Source organism: Thalassophryne amazonica, chromosome 11 (genome assembly GCF_902500255.1).
Source record: "Thalassophryne amazonica chromosome 11, fThaAma1.1, whole genome shotgun sequence".
In the NCBI taxonomy this organism is placed as follows: domain Eukaryota; kingdom Metazoa; phylum Chordata; class Actinopteri; order Batrachoidiformes; family Batrachoididae; genus Thalassophryne; species Thalassophryne amazonica.
In genome coordinates this window covers 36,671,184-36,689,916 of record NC_047113.1, presented here as the reverse complement: position 1 = coordinate 36,689,916, position 18,733 = coordinate 36,671,184, and the positions used below count along the sequence as shown (strand labels likewise).

The window sequence follows — 18,733 nt, the reverse complement described above, 5'->3', positions numbered from 1 at the left end:
GACGTGTATGGCGTCTGAGGCGCCATGTTACTTCAAGATAATTAGGGCTGAGCACAGATTGGCTTTTAGTGGGTATGAACGTTTGAGCCTTGAGTGCCCTAAATCTGTCACTCATAACGGTCACATTGCTACATGAATTATTCATAACATTCCAATTTATATCCGTCCTTGATGCAGTACCCGTTTGAGAGGAATCACACAGCACTGACTTTTTTTACTCTTTTTCCTAAAGAGGTGTAAATACCCCCACCCCCACCACCCCATGTGCAACCTATGACAAATTATGAGAACAATCAACAGTGTGCTGTCTGAAAGCATTCAAAAAGATGATTAAAAAAAGAAGCCTGTCCGTGTAACTACACCACAGCACTTATTTAAAAATGACACTTCATCTAATCAGCATTGTGTTACTCTCAATCATACCTGCACCATCGCTGCTGCAAACTAATGAGCCGCTTGGCAACAGATGCAAACCTCATAAGACGACGATGCTAATTTCATCACGGCTGTCTATTGATGAAGTACGCCTGTCGAGCCGCTACAACCGGCGCGGGCAGAGGCCGCGCTGCGTGTCACTGCTGATATATGATGCCAAACCATTCTAATTATGGTAGTGTTCGGGGAGAGCTCAACATTTCACTAATGCATTGTTTTTAGACATGATTAGACACATACAGGGGTCAAAGCATGCTCCATTTACCCACATCTACTCTGAAGAGGATTATTATATGTTAAAAAAAGTGTGATGTTTGATTTATGTCTGATTGGTTTGGCCTCCGTTGGTTCACTCAAAAACTAATTACGTGATTATTATGAAACTTTCTGGAAATATTGCTTGGTACAAGTGGAAGAACCCGTTATGTTTTTGCGATGCAAATCCAGGACTTATTGATCATTTTGTTTGACATGACAAGAATTTTGTAAGTTCCTCATAATCTACCATAAATGTGTAAATGTGATCAGTCTTTGGATCCACATCTGACCTTTGGTCCTAAGTTGAGATATGTACACACTAATTCAGGGGTGAGCAACCCTGTTCTTGAGGATCGCCTGCCCTACATGTTTTCCATCACTCCCTGCTCCACCCACTGCCAATTAACTAAGCCAGGTGTGCTCAGCTGGTCAAGAGTTGGGAAACACCAGACTTCACTAATCAGCTGTTTTTGCAGCAGGTACAAGTGGAAAACATGCAGGGAAGGTGATCTCCAAGAACGGGGTTGTTGACCCTTACTCTAATGAGTGTCAGTTTTCTATGACATGTGCGATGCTCAGAGGAGTAAATAATGGCCGTTTTTCCATCCACCTTGGGTAGATTTGCAGGCTAAGGAGCATCTTCACTATACAGTCACACTTAACTGTTAACTGGAGTGAATCTGTCACTGACAGCAACTACCACTTTGGGTGAAAACACATTAATCAGACAGCTGCTGGTAGATATGATCGTCAAGATCATTATCAAGAAAAGTGTCAAACTGTAACTTTTATTTTATGATTTTGTGGTTTTAGATTCAATCACTCATTCACTTTCTGAAGCGACTTATTCCAATTAAGGTTCGATGGCGCGGGGTGGGACCTATCCAAGCCATCACTGGGTGAGAGGCTGGGTATAGTCTGGACAGGCAGCCAGTCCATCGCAGGGCCATAGTTTCCTATTTGGATGCTGAAATTACATTAACACATCAAACTTTAAAACTGCAATCATGCCTGCAGTAAATGATGCCGTTATACAGTATTAGCATTTTTCTGCATTCAGATACATTCAAAATCTTTGTAACATCAAGCCACATTAACTCAGCCACATTGACAATTTATTTTTGCAGAGCTGGATGTAGCGGCTCACTGGACACCAACTTCCGCCTTCACGTGCACATTTTTTAAGACATTGCCAGTCAGTGACTTTAGTGTTCTGAGAGGCCACAGTGCTCTGTACAACACTTTAGAGTTTTCTCTAAGCTGTTGCTAATTATACTGCTAAAAAAAAAAAAAAAACAGAAAATCACACCTCAACTGCTTTAAGCAATCAGAGCTGGAAATATACTGTACTATCTTTTAATCATTTTCAGGATACACTTTGGAAAATTTTCATAGTAAACCCATTTTACCATTTTCAAAAACACAAATATACTATCTGTATTATGCTGCTACTATTACTATGACTAACAGCTCTACCAACCTATGTGGTTCTGTACTAAAATGTACTGTCGTACTTTTGACTGTATTTCAGGACAGTCTTGGTGAAATTTCTATGAAAAAATATCCTAACACATGCCATTTTACATTTTTACAAAAAAAAATCCTGTTTTCCTGAAAAATTTAAAAATTCTTTGCACTACCCATTTATGCAGTTCTGGTTTGGAATTTTTAATAAAGGAAGAACGTGCGGTCCAAATGTGATATGTATATTTACATAAAGCAAAGTTTACATTTCTCATCATTAAAATATTATTCCTAATCACAAACACATTAGTATTTCAGTCATGGTAAAAGTATAAAGTATTTACCATTCACAAACTACAATGTAAATAAGAGAGTGCACTAAATTTCATCAGCCCTATTATTATAATTTATTACGTCCACCAAAGAAACAATAAAATCATCAGCGTTTATTTATTTATTTGTCTGTCTGTTTTTTAGCAAGATTATGTAAAAACTCTGAAACGGATTAAATTTTCACCACAGATAGATATTAGACCAAGGAAGACGTCAAACTTTGGAGGTGATCCAGCTTCAGATTCGGATTCTGGATCAAGTTTGACTTCATACAGGCTTCGAAGGAGTACATCAAAACTACTTCACAGATTCTCATCAAATTTGCACCACAGATAGATATTAGGGCATGGAAGACTTTTGGAGATGATCTGAATGTTGTGTGGGCCGCCAGAAGAGGAGGTACTGCTGGCCCACCACCAGAGGGTGCCCTGCCTGAAGTGCGGGCTTCAGGCATGAGAGGGCGCTGCCACCTCCCAAGAGCAGCCGGGTTGACAGCTGTCACTCATCGGCTATGACAGCTGTCACCAATCATCTGCGCCTCACCCCAAATAAAAGCAGGACGACACCTCCACCACGTCGCCGAGATATCGTTCTTCCAAGGAGGTAACTCTCTCAGCCTGAGAATTCCTAACGTTGTTTTCAGTAGATACATTGTTGCATGTTGTGTGGGCCGCTGAAGAGGAGGTACTGCTGGCCCACCACCACCAGAGGGCACCCTGCCTGGAGTGTGGGCTCCAGGCACCAGAGGGCGCGGCCGCCTCACAGGAGCAGCCGGGGTGACAGCTGACACTCATCACCTGTGACAGCTGTCACCACTCATCTGATCTGCATCGGTATATCAGCAAGACGTCATCTCCACCTCTTTGCCGAGATATCGTTCTACCTGAAAGGTAATATCCTCAGCCTGACTGCTTGATAGAAAGCCCTTTTTGTGATTTTTGTGAGTGATAACAGACTTTTTCTCCAACGAGAGGTGGAGGTAGCTTCCCTGCCGTGCAGATTGCTGGGTGCAGACGCACCCACGTTTAATTGTGTTTTTGTTCCTCGCCAGCAGTACCAGGTCCGACACGCGGAGGCAGTGGCCACCTGGGAGTTCGGGACTTGGCGGCTCCAGTATTCCCGGGGTCTGGTGGCGGAGGAAATCGTGTGGTTCCGGTTCTGCTTTGGACAGGCGTCTCCTATCTTCGAGCCTGCCCACACGACACCTTGTAATTTGACCTCTGATCTATTGTGTAATCTGTTGTGTTTGTTGTGCACGTTCGCAACAGTAAAGTGTTGTTATTTGACCTATTCCACTGTCCGTTCATTTGCGCCCCCTGTTGTGGGTCCGTGTACTTACACTTTCCCAACAGTTGCAGCTGTCTTCCCGAAGGACCGGCTATGCTGCGACTGCTTCGCTCTGCATTCCGCCAGATAAGTAATTAGACAGGAGCTGCACGAGCGTGTGATTAGAGGTGGAGGTGGAATAACCACCATCCTTGTTACGGGGTGTACACACACCCACACCTGACTGTTTTTGCTCTTCGCCAGCAGTACCAGATCCGACACGCGGAGATGGTGGCCACCTGGGGGACTCGGGACCTGGCGGCTCCAGTATCCTCCTGGTTCGGTGGCGGAGGAAATCATGTGGTTCCGGTTCTTCTCCAGACGGACGTCTCCTATCGTCGAGCCTGCCCACACGACACCTTTATTAATTGACTTTGTATTCATTCTATAATCTGCTGTGTGTAGTTGTGGCATTCACAACAGTAAAGTATTCAAATTTAACATCTCCTATTGCCCGTTCATTTGCGCCCCCTGTTGTGGGTCCGTGTCACTACACTTTCACAACACTGAATCCAGATTGGTGGACGTCAGAAATGTCTGATTGCTCTTGTTTATTTTCTGGTTAATTTTCGGTGCTGTAATCAAAAATGTGCACTGCATGAATTGATCACCTCCATTATTTTCCCCATTCAGTAGCTTTTCTTTTGTTTTTGGTTCCAATACTGAGACCACGAAATCAAACATATTTCAGTTTCTCTACCTGTCTGATGATCGTCTTAATTTCACATTCAGTGTAAAATAATAAAAAAAAATTCTTATGTTGCTTATTTTTTCTGTTCTGTTATGTTCTACTTTTTTTTATCTTGTCTTTACAGTTACATATGGTCAGGCTTTCATGCTAAACAACCTTGACGTTCCATAATGCTGTGCCTGTGCATGTCACCCATAGGTTTGGAAGCTCAAAATCCCAGCCAAGCCATAAATGGGAACAGAGGTGGAATGCCTTAAAGAATGAAGCCCAAACCCAGCCATTGACTGTATCACAAAGTTACCAAGCAAGCCAAGGCTCACATTCTAGGATACCTGAATTCAAAAGGTTGATGAACCCAGATTTTGTGCAGACTGTGCGGTGGTTCTTAATGGTTGGTTTGGGTGCAGGTATTAAAAAACAAACGATGGGCCTCTATAACTGTGAAGCTATCACTGTAGTGAGATAAATGGACTGCATTTGTATAGCACTTTTCCATTTCTATCAAAAACTCAAAGTGCTTTACAATGATGCCTCACACTCACCTATTCACACTCACACACCGATGTCAGGGTGCTGCCATGCAAGGTGCTCACTACACACTGTGAACAACTTGGGGATTAAAAGACCTTGTCCAAGGGTCCATAGTGATTGTCCAGCCAGACTGGGGTTTGAACCAAGGATCCTCTGGTCTGAAGACCACTGCTTAACCACTAGACCAGGGATTACCAACCCTGTTCCTGGAGGGCACCTGCCCTGCATGTTTTCCACGTCTACCTACTCAAGTCACAACTGTTTTTTTTAAAAGCGGTGTTTTCCAGCTCTTGATTGGCTGAGCACACCTGATAGAGTTAATTGCTTGGGAGTGGAACAGGAAGATTTAGAAAACATGCAGGGCAGGTGCCCTTCAAGAACAGGGTTGGTGACCCCTGCACTCGACCATCACCATAAAGATACCTGCCAATTCGTGCCAACAGCACGAACACAATTTCAATGAACATTTCACTCTACAGAAATACTGAAGCACAGATTTCTTAAATGGTTTGGTATTAGAAATAACTAACTAAGTTGTATTAGAAAAATGTAATAAAATGCTCAGAAAAGACAAAAACAATTGAGTTCAGAGCAGCTGGCAGCCCCACCATCAAGCTGTACAGCTGATGATGTGCAGCAGACGATGATGCTCTGTGCACACTTTCTCCATTCAAACCCACAGAAGCCTATAACTCCTACAGAGGTGACTTGGTGGTTTCCCTCATTTCTTTGCAGGGTCACTCACTTTTTAAGAACTGCCTCCTCCAGACAGTTGTAACTGTTTATATTCCTTAATAATTGATGCAAATTAAGTCCAAGAGATTCAGTTGCTTGTAAATGTTCATGTATCCATCCTGATTCACTCACACACACTCATCTTCAACCGCTTAGTCCAATTAAGGGTTGCGAGGAGCTGGAGTCTATCCCAGCGGTCATAGAGTGTAAGGCGGGGTACACCCTGGACAGGACGCCAGTCTGTCACAGGGCCACATATAGACAAAAAAACACATTCACACCCGCATGCACACCTATGGACAATTTAATGTTTCCAATCCACCTAACGTGCATGTCTTTGGATGTGGGAGGAAGCCGGAGCACCTGGAGGGAACCCACGCAAACACGGGGAGAACATGCAAACTCTACACAGAAAGGTCACAGGTGGAACTCGAACCCATGACCTTCTCGCTGTGAGGCAACGGTGCTAACCACTAAGCCACTGTTCTACCCATCCTGATTCATCTAAAACAAAATAAAAAAATGACTAAATAGTCTGTAAAAGTGATGATTTGTGTTAACAACAGTCCTTATACTATATACAATTCTTTTATTTATTTACGTACTCAGAGTCTTTGAAAACAGAGGGACTGGGTCTTGATATGGTTCAAGTGATATTTTTAAGTCTACACTACAAGCACGCAGTGTAGCTTTGACTGTTTAATTCCACCTCCATTGTGTACACAGGCAAAACTACAAAATTTATGTCTGTCCAAATACTTGTCTATCTGACTGTATTTCCTTTTCTTCACTTCTCTGATGACTATCTCATTTTCACATCTGGTGTACTCGTCTTTATATTCCCCCTCCCCCCGTACTTTCATTTCTGTGTTCTCCACTGTGACAGAATAGATTCATCTTTTAAGTAACACTTGCACAGTGACAGACTGCATATGCAAAACAGGAAGGTGTGCCTATGTCCTTTTAAGGAAAAAAAGGAACACATGCACACACCCATGACAGATTTACCAAGTACACACGTGACCTTATAGCATTGGTGAAATGAATGCATTTGCACGGTGCTGCTTTTCAGTCATTATTCTACACAGACTTCTATAAATGTGGCCCTCGGTGACCTGCATCAGCTTGGTGAAAAAGCATAAAAGGTGACAATTTTACCATGACGTCACATGCATGTTTGTGCATGAATGCAGTGAGGACAGGAGGAAGCTGTACTTGTTCACTTTGAAGCCAGTTGTGGAATTCTGCTGTGACAATGGAGGTGAGCGTGTGATGTATGAGACACACCCTCAAACAGACACATACAGCCCCTCCCCCACTTAAAGTCTACAGCGGTGATAAAACTGACATCACTGCCATGACCGTGCTTGCCTTCAAGCCGCCCTACCCTCTCGCCGCGTGTCTCCTTTGCACACGGTGTCTGGTTTCCCTCATCGGGAGACAGCCTCTCTCAGTCACGTCAAACTGTAGCGTGCCCTCATTACCACTACACCTGTTACTCTCTGCACACTCGGCCTGCACTGGAGTGAACATGTGCTGCAGTCTGCTTCTGTACCTGCACACTTGTTAGCAGTGACATCTGACAGACCGCTGCTCCACCGAATCAGGCCTGTGCAACCTTCTGCTACAGCCAGAACACGCTCGGAAGCAATGCATTATGGTACACCCAGACGAGGCAGAATAAACACGCACGCAGCGCGGGTGCAAAGTCACAGAGTGCAAACGTAACGAAACAGACATCGTTTGGTTTTTCTTCGAGTTTGATGCATGCACAACTGCAGGGAATCAAAGAAACGATTTGTGGCATTTTGCACCTTGTATGGCAGCACCCTCACATCGGAGTGAATGTGAGGCATTATATAAAGCGCTTTGAGCGTCTGATGCAGATGGAAAAGCGCTATATAAATACAGTCCATTTACCATTTGCAAACAGCACAAAAATATTTGTTTTTCACCTGTCTGGGCACCCACACTGCCAGTGAAAGTGAGAGTGAACAAAAAATTTCTCAGAGAGAAGCATCCCCATGTGTGAGAGAAGACAAGGAAAACAGAGAAAGAGGTGAGAGAGGAGCTGTGGAAGCTCCACAAATGTGGTGATGTCCCACTCTAGAAGCACAAGCACCAACAGACCTCTGCATGTGCACAAGATTTGCTTCATCTTCAATTCCTTTACCTGACTGTATAACTACAGCAGTGAATTTAACCAATCAGGAAGGGCACCCTGCTGACAATTTTTTTTTTGGGGGGGGGGGGGGGGGGGGGGGGATCTCTCGGCATCATTTCTTGACCTTCCCTCTGTTCTCCGTTTTCAACCAGAGATGACACCGTCGTGCATCAGAAGTAAAAACCGGCTTTCAATCAGCAACCTGTTTCTGTGCCTGTTGCTTTAAATGAAAAGGAGCTGCTGTTTCCCACACCATCTTTCCCTTCGCAATGTGCAGACATTCCACACAGGATGCAAAACTGGATAACTACACCAAAATTACTGCACCTCTGAAATTAAGTGGCATTTCCAGAAGGTCGCTGCCTGCTTCTCAATTTGGATAGAGGCTCTAAGCTGATGTTTTAGCTTCAAACAGCCTTGCAAATGAAATGACATACACTAAAATGGACTCGGTTAGGGCTTGGATACGGGTTAGGTTTTAATATCTTTTAAATACACAAAGTGTCTGGATTTAAATAATACTTCTGGAACCATGGAATGGCTTTGCACAGTTCTGGACATCTTGTAAACCGTATTGTAATTCTGCAGCAGAAAAATTACAATACACCTTTCTGTGTGGAGTTTGCATGTCCTTCCCGTGTCTATGTGGCTTCCCTCTGGGTGCTCCAGCTTCCTCCCACATCCGAAAACATGCAGATTAGGTGAATTGGAAACTTGTCCATAGCTGTGCATGTGTTTGTTTATATGTGGCCCTACGACAGACTGACGTCCTGTCCGGGGTCGGTGAGTGCTGGGATACACTCCAGCTCCCCGGTGACCCTTAAATGGAGTAAGCAGATATATAAAATGGATGGATGGAATCACAATATGATCCAGTTCCAATCCTGGAATGCTGCACCTTGGCAAACTGTGAGGAAAGCCTGTCCCTTTGTTCTGGATCGCACAGGTGTGCGTATGGAGCGGATACTGTTCCAGTTTATGTGTCTCACAGAATTTTTCAATTTCAATTTATTTTCATTTATATAGCGCCAAATCACAACAGAGTTGCCTCAAGGCGCTTCACACAAGTAAGGTCTAACCTTACTAACCCCCGGAGCAGCAGTGGTAAGGAAAAACTCCCTCTGAGGAAGAAACCTCAAGCAGACCAGACTCAAAGGGGTGACCCTCTGCTTGGGCCATGCTACAGACATAAATTACAGAACAATTCACAGAAACAATTCACAAAATGAATATACAGGTCACAAAACAAATATACAGGACAGAACAAGTTGGAGTCCAGTTATGGGCAATTCCATGAGACTGTTACATCTGTTACCGCTTTCAGTTGTTCTGCTGTGACATAAATGTCCCAAACAATGATAGTTTGTCCATTCCTTCTTTGTGTTATTGACAATAAGGAGTCTTTGAGATAGTGGGATCGCAGCAGGACCACTGAAAGTAACAGATGTGACAGTCTCACGGACTTGCTCACATAGACATGGGAAATGGGGGTGCTGGGAGCATTGTGGCACCCCCTGCTGGAAAAGCAGATGCCACAGCATCTCCTGCTCTGGAAACATTAATTGCAACACTCGTTCACCTTTTCTGTAGCATGCATTGATTGGTTGGTGCTGATTGTGCATGTGTGGGTCTATGCCTGATGTCTGTCACCTGTAACAGAGTTGGGGCTTTAAATGCAATGTAATAAATTAGGTGCCATTTGAATATTGTGCGTCACCTTTTTAGATGTGTTCTTGATAGTTTAGTGGGACACCCTGCTACAGCCAAGCCAACTCAGAGCCTCACCCCACAGCCATGATTGTCCATAAGGACTTCCGTGACCTGCCAGAAAGTCTACAAGGAGCTGATGGCACAGCTGTTTCTCCATCCACAGTCACAGAACTACGGCACTCTGGGGATCATGTGTAGCACAAAACCTAACAGTAAAACGCTGATAAAAAAAATTCCCACAACATGCACCTTTCACCAAACTATTTAGGATATTACCCCACAGATCCTCTTTATGACTGAACCTGCTCAGTTGTATGCACCTTGCAGTAAGCTGCAGAAAACAGATAACAAATCATTTTGGTGACTGTTAGGCTGTGCAAACATGGCCCTGGGGGATAAACCTAAATACCACCTCGTGCATGAAAATAACGTCTGCAGGCAAGTACATTTCTGAAATATTCCAAGTAAAACTGCGGAAAATAAAGCCACCAGCGCCACACCTGCTCCTGTGGTTAATTTAAATTTGCATACGCAGAGATAAAAAAAAAATGGAGGGGGGGGGGGTACACCTGAAGCTTCTAATTAATAATTACACACAATAACAGCGGAACAGTGAACATCTTATTTGTCTGACATGTGATCGGTGTTTGTTTTCCTCTGGATCTTCTCACGTCACGCTGCTTTTGCCAACGTGAGAGCCGAAAAAGACGCAGTGATTCCAGCCATTAAATCCCCTCGCACACACGCACGCACACACACGCCCTTTCCTCCGCTGACTCATGCCACGCTACGCGCGGCGCACACGCACGGCGCGATGCTTCATTGTAGTAAAGTGTTGCGGAAAAGTGTCGGCCCCGCGGCGAAGGGGATGACGTCACGTCAGCCAGGAAAGTTTTTGGCCACATGACGACACAGTCAACAGGAGGTGCGACCGAAGCGCGCGCGCGCTGACCATCGCACGGTCGCACGCACATACAATACTGAGGGAACAAAAAGGAACAAGCACACTTACCAGCACTACACTCCGATTCGCATCTTGGACTGTGGCTGGTGTCCGATGATGAGAAGAAAAGTGGCGCCTCCGATGTCTGCGAATGAATGAACGCGCGTTCACGCAACAGCCAGTGGCATCAGTGCGCGAGGAGGCGCAGCCTTTCGGTGTGTGGAAGCGGACACAGTGTGTGTGTGTGTATGTGTGTGTTAATGTAAAGCCCGAAGCTGTGCAGGTTTCCAGACTCAGATCAGAGATGGCGTGCGTCCCGTCCTGCGCCACGGAGACACGGCGGAGCGCAGCCAGCATCCACGGCTTCTCCGAGCGAGTGATTACATATAAGAGGGAACTACTCACACAGCAGTCAAGTGCACGCGATGTCGCGTTTTCTGCTTTGGCTTAACAAAATAAAACAACGGCGGAGACGCACGCGTGTCACAGGCGCCCGGATCGGCTTTCTTCATTTTCTGTCCGTAATATACCGAAAAACAGACCGCTTTAAGAGTAAACTTGAAAGAAAAAGGGGGGGGGAAGTAAAATGATCGATTTTTAAGCTTTTATTTTGAAGGAGGGGTTGGTAGCGTCAGTGTACTATTTCTGGTTATCTTGATGCTGTTTCTTGAGAGAATGCAGTGGAAGAAAGTGCATCTACCAGTGTTTTCACAGATTAAATCCTTTTAAACGAATCCCATCATTAAAAGCTCATTAAAAGGGATATTGTGGAAAATGAGGTTTTATCTGTATTGTAAATTCAAATGATTGTTTTATGTAATTCATCCTTAATAGTTCACAATTCTGTGACTGTGGATGCAGAAACACTGCTGATTCTTAGCAAAACTCAAACCTGAAAATTTTCCTTTTAGACTTGTGGTGCAAGTCACAGAAGTACTCCTGCATTGTTTTTGGAACCCCATTTACACCTGTCATTAAAATGTGTATTGGTCATCTAATTGCAGTTAGTGTTTGAACACATGGAAGTAACATATGTAAAGGTGCTCAAAACACATTGATGACGGATGGTGATCTGTCAGGCCAACTTGTTGGTCATTTCCAATCCACATACAACAACTAAGTGGATGGTATCAAGTGGTCATCCATTTGATGCCATCCACTTAGTTGATGGCATCAAATGTGCAGCAGTAGATATCCAGGTCACTATATCTTACCCCCCACCTCACCACTAACAGATGTTCTGTCATACTTCAGGTTGACAATCAGGTCCATATATTTGCAGAGTATATTTGGAATATTCTAGGACATCTCTGCGGTGGGGGGAGATATACTGTTGCAACAGTCCCAAGCCTGGATAAATGAGGAGGGTTGTGTCAGGAAGAGCATCCGGCATAAAACAAGCCAAACTAAAGATGCAGAGGACAAACTGATTTTCCATACTGGATTTGTTGAGGTCTGGGTGTACCGGTGCAGTTGCCCAACAGGGTGCTGCTGGAAATTGGGCTACTGCTGGGAGAAGAAGACAAAGAGAATCTGTCCAGAGACAGAGGGAGAAGAAGAAGACTGGAAGGGTGGAAGTGAGAGTCAGAATTTTCAATGTTGGAAGTATGACTGGTAAAGGGAGAGAGCTGGCTGATATGATGGAGAGGAGAAAGGTAGACATATTGTGTGTGCAAGAGACCAAGTGGAAGGGAAGTAAGAGCAGGAGCATCGGCGGTGGGTTCAAGTTGTTGTATCATGGTGTAGATAGGAAGAGATTATGGTGTTGGGGTGTTGGGGTCATTTTAAAGGAAGAGCATGTTAAGAGTGTGTTGGAAGTTAAGTGAGTGTCTGATAGGGTGACGAGTGTGAAGTTGGAAATTGAAAGGGTGATGATGAATATCATCAGTGCATATGCTCCACAGGTAGGTTGCGGGATGGAGAAAGAAGATTTCTGGAGTAAGATAGATGAGGTGGTGGAGAGTGCACCCAAGCATGAAAGAGTGGTGATAGGAGCGGACTTCAATGGCCATGTTGGAGAAGGGAACAGAGGTGATGAGGAAGTAATGGGTATAATAGGCATGTGGAAATTAATCAATACGAATCAGTATCTAGATACAAACGTGCGCGATGTGAGTGCATCGATTCATTCAGTGTGCATCAATTCAATTGACGGGTTGAATCGTTTTGCATCGCTCTCTGCGCACCATATCACATCGTATCGCATTGTGAGGAATTGAATCGCTATCAAATACATATGAAATCGCATCGAATCGGAAACAGGAGTGAATCATATCACATTGTATCGTCAGTATAGTCATGTATTGCTATATGCATCGTATCGCTGGTAGTGTATTGAGGTGCACATCGAATGGTTGTCAGTGATGATATTCACTTGACAAGTAAATACGGTTTCAAGAACAGGAATGTGGAAAGACAGATGGTAGATGATTTTGGAAAAAGGATGGAAATGGCTGTGGTAAATATCTACTTTAGGAATAGGGAGGGGCACAGGGTGACATAAGAGTGGAGGAAGGTGCACACAGGTGGACTACATTCTTTGTATGGGTTTTCATTAGTTGTCAGTTACAATCATCAAAATTAAAAGAAAATAAGCATTTGAAATATATCAGTCTGTGTGTAATGAATGAATATAATATACAAGTTTCACTTTTTGAATGGAATTTGTTGTGTGGGCCGCCAGAAGAGGAGGTACTGCTGGCCCACCACCAGAGGGCGCCCTGCCTGAAGTGCGGGCTTCAGGCACGAGAGGGCGCAGTCGCCTCACAGGAGCAGCCAGGGTGACAGCTGTCACGCATCACCTGCAACAGCTGTTACCCATCATCTGATCAGCAGGGGAATATCAGCAAGACGACGCCTCCACCTCTTTGCCGAGATATCGTTCTACCTGGAAGGTAACGTACCTCAGCTAACTGTTCGACAGTATTCAGTGTTATGTGGGCCGCCAGAAGAGGAGGTACTGCTGGCCCACCACTAGAGGGCGCCCTGCCTGAAGTGCGGGCTTCAGGCACGAGAGGGCGCAGTCGCCTCACAGGAGCAGCCAGGGTGACAGCTGTCACGCATCACCTGCAACAGCTGTTACCCATCATCTGATCAGCAGGGGAATATCAGCAGGACGACGCCTCCACCTCTTTGCCAAGATATCGTTCTACCTGGAAGGTAACGTGCTCAGCTGACTGGTTAACAGTGATCTTTTGTGACTTTTGTGAGTTGTTTAGCTGACTCCTTTTCCAACGAGTGGTGGAGGTAGTTTTCCTGCCGTGCGGATTCCTGGGTGCAGACGCACCCACATTTAATTGTTCTTTTGTTCCTCGCCAGCAGTACCAGGTCCGACACGCGAAGGCAGTGGCCACCTGGGAGTTCGGGACTTGGCGGCTCCAGTATTCCCGGAGGAAATCGTGTGGTTCCGGTTCTGCTTTGGACAGACGTCTCCTATCTTCGAGCCTGCCCACACGACACCTTTTGTGATTTGGCTTTTGTCTATTGTTGTAATCTGATTGTATTTGTTGTGCCCATTCACAACAGTAAAGTGTTGTTATTTGACCTCATCCATTGTCCGTTCATTTGCGCCCCCTGTTGTGGGTCCGTGTACCTACACTTTCCCAACAGGATATCTCGGCCAACGTCATGGACCCCGAGGGGCGTCAACCGGCTGTTGAACGGCCAATGGAAGAGCAGGGCGCACAGGCGTCTGCAGGAGGAATGATCGGTGAGTTGCAGCGAATCCTCACTGTTTTTACGGCTCGGCTGGATCTGATGACCGAGCAGAACGTCCTCCTTAACTGCAGGGTGGAGGCTCTCGCCGCGCAGGTGGAAGCGCGTCCTCAGGGCGCTGCTGCGGCTCCCCCTCCTGTCGATCCTGTGGGCAACAGTGACGTTCCACAGGTCGTTCAACGACCCCTCCCACCTTCCCCTGAAGCATACATAAGCCCTCCAGAGCCGTACGGGGGTAGTGTGGAGACATGCGCAGACTTTCTTATGCAGTGTTCGCTCGTCTTCGCACAACGTCCCGTTATGTATGCGACTGACGCTAGTAAGATAGCTTATGTGATTAATCTGCTTTGCGGCAAGGCACGCGCTTGGGCTACAGCGCTCTGGGAGCAAAATTCGCGGCTCCTTCTGATATATGATGGGTTTGTGAGGGAGTTCAGAACTGTGTTCGATCACCCAAATAGAGGAGAGACCGCTTCAACCGTGCTGCTGTCAATGAGACAGGGGCGCCGGAGCGCAGCTGCTTATGCAGTCGACTTCCGCATCGCGGCTGCGAGGTCCGGCTGGAATAGGACTGCCCTCCGCGCCGCCTTCGTAAACGGACTGTCGTTAGTTCTGAAGGAGCACCTGGTGGCCAAGGACGAACCGCGGGATTTAGACGGGCTTATTGATCTCGTTATACGATTAGACAATCGGTTAGAAGAACGCCGTCGGGAACGAGACGAAGGGCGTGGCCGGGCACGCGCCGTCCCTCTCCCTTCCGGTTCCGACCGAGTTCCGCCCTCCCCACGCTCCACGGCCTCTACGCTCCGTGTGGTGACAGCTCCCCCTGCTGACGAAGCTATGGACACGAGCAGGGCCACATTTAGGGCACCAGATAGACAGAGGAGGCTGGTCCGCGGAGCGTGCTTTGTTTGTGGCTCAATAGAGCATCAAGTGAGGGACTGCCCCGAGCGGTTAAAACACCAACGCCCGCCCCTAGACACTGGGTTAGGGGTGGGCCAAAACATTCACGTGGGACATACCCATATTGCCACACGACTCCCAGTGACAATCCTTTATGAGGATTTAACCCTGAAGGCCCCAGCACTGGTGGACACGGGCTCTGAAGGGAATCTGTTAGACAGGAGATGGGCCAGGGAGGTAGGGCTCCCTCTAGTGGCGCTTACCTCGCCTGTGCAGGTGCGGGCACTAGATGGCTCCCTACTCCCTCTAATCACACATAAGACACCACCAGTAACTCTGGTGGTGTCAGGAAATCACCGGGAGGAGATCGAGTTTTTTGTGGCTCCTGCTACCTCCCGCGTGATTCTAGGGTTCCCCTGGATGTTAAAACACAATCCCTGGATCGATTGGCCATCCGGGGTAGTGGTTCAGTGGAGCGAGACCTGCCATCAGGTATGTTTAGGTTCCTCGGTTCCTCCCGGTTCCCAGGCTAAGGAGGAGGTCAGAGTCCCGCCCAATCTAGGGACGGTGCCGGTGGAGTACCACGACCTTGTAGATGTGTTCAGTAAGGATCTGGCGCTCACCCTTCCCCCCCACCGTCCGTACGATTGTGCCATTGATTTGGTTCCAGGCGTTGAGTTCCCGTCCAGCAGGCAGTACAACCTCTCACGACCTGAGCGCGAATCAATGGAGACCTACATCCGGGACTCTTTAGCCGCCGGGTTGATCCGGAATTCCACCTCCCCGATGGGTGCAGGTTTCTTTTTTGTGGGTAAAAAAGACGGCGGACTTCGTCTATGCATTGATTATAGGGGACTGAACGAAATCACGGTTCGTAATTGATACCTGTTGCCCCTGTTGGATTCAGTGTTCACGCCCCTGCATGGAGCCCAAATATTCACTAAGCTAGATCTTAGAAATGCGTATCACCTGGTTCGGATCCGGAAGGGAGACGAGTGGAAGACGGCATTTAACACCCCCTTAGGTCACTTTGAGTACCTGGTCATGCCGTTCGGCCTCACAAACGCCCCCGCGACGTTCCAAGCATTAGTTAATGATGTCTTGCGGGATTTCCTGCACCGATTCGTCTTCGTATATCTAGACGATATACTCATCTTTTCTCCGGATCCTGAGACTCATGTCCGGCATGTACGTCAGGTCCTGCAGCGGTTGTTGGAGAACCGGCTGTTTGTGAAGGGCGAGAAGTGTGAGTTTCACCGCACATCTTTGTCCTTCCTGGGGTTTATCATCTCCCCCCAACTCCGTCGCTCCTGATCCAGCCAAGGTTGCGGCGGTGAGAAACTGGCCCCAACCCACTAGCCGTAGGAAGCTGCAACAGTTCCTCGGCTTTGCAAATTTCTACAGGAGGTTCATTAAGGGCTACAGTCAGGTAGTTAGCCCCCTGACAGCCCTGACCTCACCAAAAGTCCCCTTCACCTGGTCGGATCGTTGCGATGCCGCGTTCAAGGAGTTGAAACGGCGCTTCTCGTCTGCACCCGTTCTGGTGCAGCCCGATCCTAGTCGCCAGTTAGTGGTTGAAGTGGACGCCTCAGACTCAGGGATAGGAGCTGTGCTTTCCCAGAGCGGGAAGACCGATAAGGTCCTTCACCCGTGTGCCTATTTTTCCCGCAGGTTGACCCCGGCCGAACGGAACTATGACGTCGGCAATCGAGAACTCCTTGCGGTGAAAGAGGCTCTTGAAGAGTGGAGACATCTGTTGGAGGGAACGTCCGTGCCATTCACGGTTTTCACTGACCACCGGAACCTGGAGTATATCAGGACCGCCAAGCGGCTGAACCCCAGGCAAGCCCGCTGGTCACTGTTCTTCGGCCATTTTCGGGGAATCTTCTTCACAGACTAAAGTTAATTATGGAGTTCCACAAGGTTCTGTGCTAGGACCAATTTTATTCACTTTATACATGCTTCCCTTAGGCAGTATTATTAGACGGTATTGCTTAAATTTTCATTGTTACGCAGATGATACCCAGCTTTATCTATCCATGAAGCCAGAGGACACACACCAATTAGCTAAACTGCAGGATTGTCTTACAGACATAAAGACATGGATGACCTCTAATTTCCTGCTTTTAAACTCAGATAAAACTGAAGTTATTGTACTTGGCCCCACAAATCTTAGAAACATGGTGTCTAACCAGATCCTTACTCTGGATGGCATTACCCTGACCTCTAGTAATACTGTGAGAAATCTTGGAGTCATTTTTGATCAGGATATGTCATTCAAAGTGCATATTAAACAAATATGTAGGACTGCTTTTTTGCATTTACGCAATATCTCTAAAATCAGAAAGGTCTTGTCTCAGAGTGATGCTGAAAAACTAATTCATGCATTTATTTCCTCTAGGCTGGACTATTGTAATTCATTATTATCAGGTTGTCCTAAAAGTTCCCTAAAAAGCCTTCAGTTAATTCAAAATGCTGCAGCTAGAGTACTGACGGGGACTAGAAGGAGAGAGCATATCTCACCCATATTGGCCTCTCTTCATTGGCTTCCTGTTAATTCTAGAATAGAATTTAAAATTCTTCTTCTTACTTATAAGGTTTTGAATAATCAGGTCCCATCTTATCTTAGGGACCTCGTAGTACCATATTACCCCAATAGAGCGCTTCGCTCTCAGACTGCAGGCTTACTTGTAGCTCCTAGGGTTTGTAAGAGTAGAATGGGAGGCAGAGCCTTCAGCTTTCAGGCTCCTCTCCTGTGGAACCAGCTCCCAATTCAGATCAGGGAGACAGACACCCTCTCTACTTTTAAGATTAGGCTTAAAACTTTCCTTTTTGCTAAAGCTTATAGTTAGGGCTGGATCAGGTGACCCTGAACCATCCCTTAGTTATGCTGCTATAGACGTAGACTGCTGGGGGGTTCCCATGATGCACTGTTTCTTTTTCTTTTTGCTCTGTATGCACCACTCTGCATTTAATCATTAGTGATCGATCTCTGCTCCCCTCCACAGCATGTCTTTTTCCTGGTTCTCTCCCTCAGCCCCAACCAGTCCCAGCAGAAGACTGCCCCTCCCTGAGCCTGGTTCTGCTGGAGGTTTCTTCCTGTTAAAAGGGAGTTTTTCCTTCCCACTGTAGCCAAGTGCTTGCTCACAGGGGGTCGTTTTGACCGTTGGGGTTTTACATAATTATTGTATGGCCTTGCCTTACAATATAAAGCGCCTTGGGGCAACTGTTTGTTGTGATTTGGCGCTATATAAAAAAAATTGATTGATTGATTGATTGATTGATTTTGACTTCCGGATCACCTACCGTCCCGGGACCAAGAACCAGAGATCGGATGCCTTGTCCCGGGTACATGAAGATGAAGTCTAAGCGGAGTTGTCGGATCCACCGGAACCCATCATCCCGGAGTCCACTATCGTGGCCACCCTCACCTGGGACGTAGAGAGAACCGTCCGGGAGGCCCTGGCACGAAGCCCGGACCCCGGAACTGGGCCGAAGAACAAACTATACGTCCCACCAGAAGCTA

General features: G+C 46.5%; 1 protein-coding gene across 2 annotated transcripts in view; it reads right to left on the bottom strand.

Moving 5' to 3' along the window:
• The window catches only part of LOC117519983 (ras-GEF domain-containing family member 1C-like), a 67,340-nt gene extending 56,416 nt beyond the window's left edge, over window positions 1–10,924 (bottom strand). For both annotated transcript variants that reach the window (XM_034181276.1, XM_034181277.1), the window contains exon 1: window positions 10,660–10,924. The gene's annotated coding sequence lies outside the window, so the exon portion shown is untranslated. The remainder of the gene's footprint in view (window positions 1–10,659) is intronic.
• Between the last annotated feature and the right edge of the window lie 7,809 nt (window positions 10,925–18,733).